The 5,605-nt window shown below is 41.4% G+C and overlaps 1 long non-coding RNA gene across 1 annotated transcript; it reads right to left on the bottom strand.

Annotated features, from left to right (window-relative positions):
- Positions 1-2,220: 2,220 nt before the first annotated feature.
- LOC143898204 (uncharacterized) lies at positions 2,221-3,550 on the bottom strand. Its single transcript, XR_013257138.1, has 3 exons — positions 3,182-3,550; positions 2,828-2,929; positions 2,221-2,328 (listed from the first exon to the last, which is right to left on the bottom strand). It is a non-coding gene; the product is annotated as an uncharacterized LOC143898204 (long non-coding RNA).
- Between the last annotated feature and the right edge of the window lie 2,055 nt (positions 3,551-5,605).

Below are 5,605 nucleotides of genomic sequence, written 5' to 3'. Positions count from 1 at the left end.
TGTAAATTGCGATATCAGCAGATATTGCGATATAAGAGATACATATGTAGCGCGATAAGATACAGATTGCTTCGTCGTTTCATTATGATCGTACCAACGTTTGTCGATCTGCAAGGATTCACCGTCGAGATGAAATTTGTCGTAAAGGAGGTGGCGGTGCTGAAAAACGGGACCGTTTTGGCCCATTATATTTTTACATGTCCCATGCCATGGAGTCTCCTCGCGAAATCCGATAAGTCATGCGCTTCCTGGTTGATTGCAAATCACCATGGACTTCGATGGCAGGATGGAAACGTGCCGTACAGCATGGCGAAACACCTAATTACATCGGCTGTACTTGGAGAGGGTGACGAGACGTCGACTCTTGTGTACGTCAAGGGATGCCAGAAACGAGAATGGCTGGTGGATCTGCTTGAGAATAAAGCGAGAAGACATCTAAAAATTGAGACTTTGGATGCAGATTACGAAGATATCGAATCTTTAAATAATCTAGATGTTACTAATACTGTAAGATGCGGAAAACGTGTTAAGAATTGCGCATTACAAAATGTATTAAAAATATTTAACTGGTGGTCGCGACACCAGAAAAAAATATGATTTTTTTAAAATAAACTATATATGTATATATAAACGTTTTATTTTCTTTTCCCACATGCTTTGTAGTATAATATAGATGTTTTAAGTGCATGATAATTGTTTTAAAGATGTTTTAGTTGTTTTTAAGATGTTTGATAGCGGTTCAATAGCGGTTATACAGATCGCAGTTATACAGATAACTGTTTTAATTGTTTCATAGCTGTTCAAGAGCTGTTTGATAGCTGTTTTTTAGCTGTTTCATAGCGGTTCAATAGCTGTTTTAGTTGTTTGATAACTGTTCAAGAGCTGTTTGATAGCTGTTTCATAGCGGTTCAATAGCTGTTTTAGTTGTTTGATAGCTGTTTTTAGCTGTTTCATAGCGGTTCAATAGATGTTTGATAGCTGTTTTAGTTGTTTGATAGCTGTTCAAGAGCTGTTTGATAGCTGTTTTAGTTGTTTGATAGCTGTTCAATAGCTGTTTGATGGCTGTTTTTAGCTGTTTAAAAGAAGTTTGATAGCGGTTCAATAGCGGTTATACAGATTGCAGTTATACTGATAGCTGTTTTTAGCTGTTTAATAGCTGTTCAATAGCAGTATTACAGATTAAACCATTAAAAGTTAATGGTGCGATATCGTTTTCGAGAATATGTCTTGCGGTGACTTCATCGCACACGTGCAGGTATTCGCGCAAACGGGGGTCGGGGGCGAGCGAGAGAAACCGCGAGCGAGAACACGCGAGGGAAAGATAACGCGAACGTGGGAAAGATAACGGGGGCCGGGAGCGAGAAACCGCGCGCGAAGGAGAGATAACGCGAGCGTGCCGTGTGACGTCACGCGGACTCCGCGGCGCGGCGAAACGCGAACGCGGGTCCCTTCGCCCCGCTCCGCGGCGAAAACGCGAACGCTCCGCGGCGCGGCGAAAACGCGGATCCCCCCTCGCCCCGCGGCGCGGCGGAAACGCGGTCGCCCCGCGGCGCCGGAAAACACGGCGCGGCGAAAACGCGGTTCCCCCTTCCTCTCTCCCGCGACGCCTGATAAACGCGGTTCCCCCCTCCCCCTTCCCCGCGGCGCCCAAAAACGCGGTTCCCCCTCCCCCTACCCGCGACGCCGAAACATGCGGGTCCCCCTCCCCCTCCCCCGCGGCGCCGAAACACGCGGTTCCCCCTTCCCCCGCGGTCCCCCCCGCCCGCGGTTCCCCCCGCCCCTCACCCCCCCTCAGATCCCCGGAGTGGAACCGGCCTACCTTACCTACTGACGTTTTATTTAATAACTCGTTAACTATTGCGAATTTTGCAAAATGGTACGAGACTTTTCTTTTCAGTTTGACCCAATCTACCCCCCCTATTCGGGTGGTTACTTTTATTTTTGACACCCTGTATATATATACACATATGTGATTTTTATAAAGAAATTGAAAATTAAATAAATGTTAAACAAATTATATTATAAAATAATTGTATTTTAAAATAAAATTGTGTGCTTTTTAGTTTCTAAAGTAAACATTTTGCTTAACTTGGTATTAAACTTACAAAAAATATAGGTATAAAATATATGTATATTATAATTATAAACAATTAATGTTTTCAAAAAACAAGTTCTTATTATTTTTTTAGTTTTATATTTTTTTTGTAAAAATGCATCTTTCTTAATAATATCTTCGGACTTGAAGTGCAACTCACAAATTCTACTACTTTTTTTTATTTGTACATTTTTTGTACACATAATATTGTACCATGAGATAAACATATCATTCTATAAAAAAAATTAAATTTTTGTTTTGAAATAAAATAAATAACATAAAAGGCATGTTTGTTTATTACTGACAGTTCATTGCCAGTACTGTAAATTTATAGTTTATGTCATGCACATTATAGATTTTCAGTACTGACAGTGAACTGTCAGTAATAAACGAATATGCTTAAAATAAATATACTCTTAAGATTACAGCACACAATGCTATTTTGTGTGCTTTATTACTTGCCGGCTCCTGTGCTAGCGAATCAATAGACAGAGTTGATAATCATTTTGTCTGCCAATTCGCTAGCACAAGAGCTTGCAAGCAATTTAGCAGGCAAAAAAGCATCGTGTGTGCTATAGGCTTCATTGTTTTTTAAACAAAACAATTTCCGTCGCCAGCGAATAATTCAAAATAAGTCGTTTTATTTTCGACCCACTGCTTATTTTCACTGTTTTTTATTCTAACTGTAGAAAAAACTTGAAACAAAGTACTTCTTTGAATATAAATACTTACTGTACGAGGTGTAAACAAACTTTTCTTTTCGTCTCCTTTTCTGCCTCCTCTGCTGCTGCATCCTTTAACGCAACAGGCCATTTTTTTCAGAATTTACTTTATCTATAATGTAATCAAAATTAAGAGCATTAAACTCGAGACATCTAAAGTAAAACATCTATTATGAGTAAAAAGTTGAAAATATTAATACAGCAAAAATATACTATTTATATTAATGTGTGTTTGGACTTAGAAAATATATAAAATTTAATTATTAATAACAAAAAAAATATTGCTCAAAATTAAATATTAATAATTACTTAATTTAATATACATGGAAATAATTTTAGGTTATAAAAGCTTCTTCTTCCTTACCTCTTAACGAAACTGGCACTTGATTTCTGTCACACAAGATGACACAATACGGCCTGATACGGCCACAATTTTTAAGTCCTTTTGGGACGAATTGACCAAATGCGATTGCATCAGTAACCTTTACAAATCAACAGATTCACACATTGCACATTGCACATATAAAACCTGTTCGTTTTCGTTACACTTTTGAACTAGTGCAAGCAAGTGCAAGTGCAATAGGTTAGAATGAAACAAATATACTTTTCTCTCGTTCTAACTTATTGGTGGAAAGATGGCGACGAAATGTTGCAAGTTATTCCGTTCAGCGAACCTCCCCTCTACACGGAACATTTTTTGTGACCATCTTTTGCTTCTCGACACTATCTAGTCATGTCTCCTTATACTATTTCATGATCCGTACGATATTAATCTACTACGACTAGAGTCCTATATTAGTAGAGAAACGCAAATTTTACCCCCACTTTGCCGCCGCCGCCATCTTATGATCGTACTCCCTGTTGTCTATTGGTCTATATCCGACCAATCAGAAGGAGGAACAAGTTTGCGTCTCTCTACTAATATAGGACTCTAGCTCGTAGTAGCTACATGTTGTCGGTATGACAGGTCTCATAACCTGATAGTCGTCAACTGTTGAAGGTTGCGTGATGGCCGCCGTAGCGAACACACGCTGTTTAACCTAGAAAGTTATCTCGGAAGTTTTTGATAGTTTCGGGTTTTTTTTAGAAGATTGAGAGAGTAGGTTAGGGGTTACAGAAGGTTTATACATATTAAGTATAGGAAAAACAAAGGGAAAAAAACATTTTTCCCCCTTGAAAGGGGGAATAAAGTTAAAAGCGTAACTGTGAGAAAGGACAGGAAAAAAAGGATTAAACAGTCGACGATGGATGCTGCACTGGATACCGAAGCGGCAAAGTCAATAATTGGAAAAAAAAGAGCAGCGTACGTCGAAAAGATGGAAAATAAAGACGATAAATATACAAAGGGATACTCGCAGAAGGAAGGAGAGTGGCAGTAGGAGAAAGAAAGATGACGAAGGATAAGCGCGCCAAAATTCTACAAGAAATAGCGTCCATGAAAGTAAGCAACAACGAAGAGGGGATCAACCAATCAGAGAAGGGTGACGTCAGCTCAGAAAGTGAAACGCACGAATCAGGAGACACGACCACGGAAGATTCTATTCGCAACACGCAAATATAGCTGGTGCAAGTCCGAACGAGAAAGTTATTAATAATGGGAGCTTTCCAGCAAGCGACACAAGTCGACACAAGTATCGTTTTATCTTTGTTACTCATTACCAAAAAAGAAAGATAGAACGATGCTCGTGTCGACTTGTGTCGCTTGCTGGAAAGCTCCCAATATAAAGGTGCGAATTCATGGGACGTTCGTATCCGCGTATCGCGAGATCACGTGATTTCGATCTGACGCTAGCGTCAAGCAAAGAAAGTTGGATTTTCTCAGCTTTAAGCGTCAAAGCCAAAGCAGCGCGAAGACGCCGAAATTTTGACGCTGTTTTCCTTTTCATGAATTTCAATTGACGCCGGCGTCAATTATGGTCATGCGACCTTCTTGCCGCTGAAAATGAGCGTCGAGCGTGAGCATGAAAAGGCACCTTAAAGGTGCAAATTTATGGGACGCTCGTTTCAGCGTATCGCGAGATTACGTGATTTCGATCTGACGCTAGCGTCAAGCAAAGAAAGCTGGATACCTGAGAGAGGCCATCCCGGCATTTTTCGTCAATTTTTCTGTGTCGCATTTTCCGACGCGCCACCTGAGAAAGTGCGCATCAACTACGTCGTTTCGCTCGGTAACCGCACATGGCTTGCGTCCGTGCTAATGGTTCGTGTCCGAACTAGCCAGTTAGAGGGAATATGCTGCGGCCGCGGCGGCCGCGCTCGGCCGGCCTCGGCGCTCGCCGCTCGGCCGGCCTCGGCGCTCGCCGCTCGGCAAGCTTCGAGCAAGGAGAAAAGGACAGACATACGATTTACTGTCTCGGTTGTCTCCGTCTATGACGTAGCTGCTTCGCCGGCTATGCGACGTTGCCACGCATTTCGGGTATCGCGTACGGTGTCTCGCCGAGTGCCGAATCTTGAGTTGGCAAAACGACGAGATGCGCTACGTTACATTTATAAATATTTATAAATTATATATGTTATGTAGTAAACACATGCGTCGTGCACGACATAACTAAAGCGAATAAGAGAGATTGTCGGATGGCTCAGACACATACACACACATTCACCTATAAGTGCATCAATTAATTATATGTATAAATAAATAATTCGGTATCTTAGGGACGAGTTTCAATGCTCGCTAGATGTGGCTCCGGCGTTTTCGATCCTTCGTTGTCACGGCCGATTTTCGATTATCGTTACTTCGATGCATACATGTCGGTTACGTGGCCACGAAGAATCGCTCGAGACTTTG

The sequence above is a fragment of the Temnothorax americanus genome, unplaced genomic scaffold (genome assembly GCF_048541705.1).
Source record: "Temnothorax americanus isolate GAGA-0224 unplaced genomic scaffold, ASM4854170v1 Scaffold221, whole genome shotgun sequence".
Classification (NCBI taxonomy): domain Eukaryota; kingdom Metazoa; phylum Arthropoda; class Insecta; order Hymenoptera; family Formicidae; genus Temnothorax; species Temnothorax americanus.
This window is presented reverse-complemented; position numbering and strand designations above follow the sequence as displayed.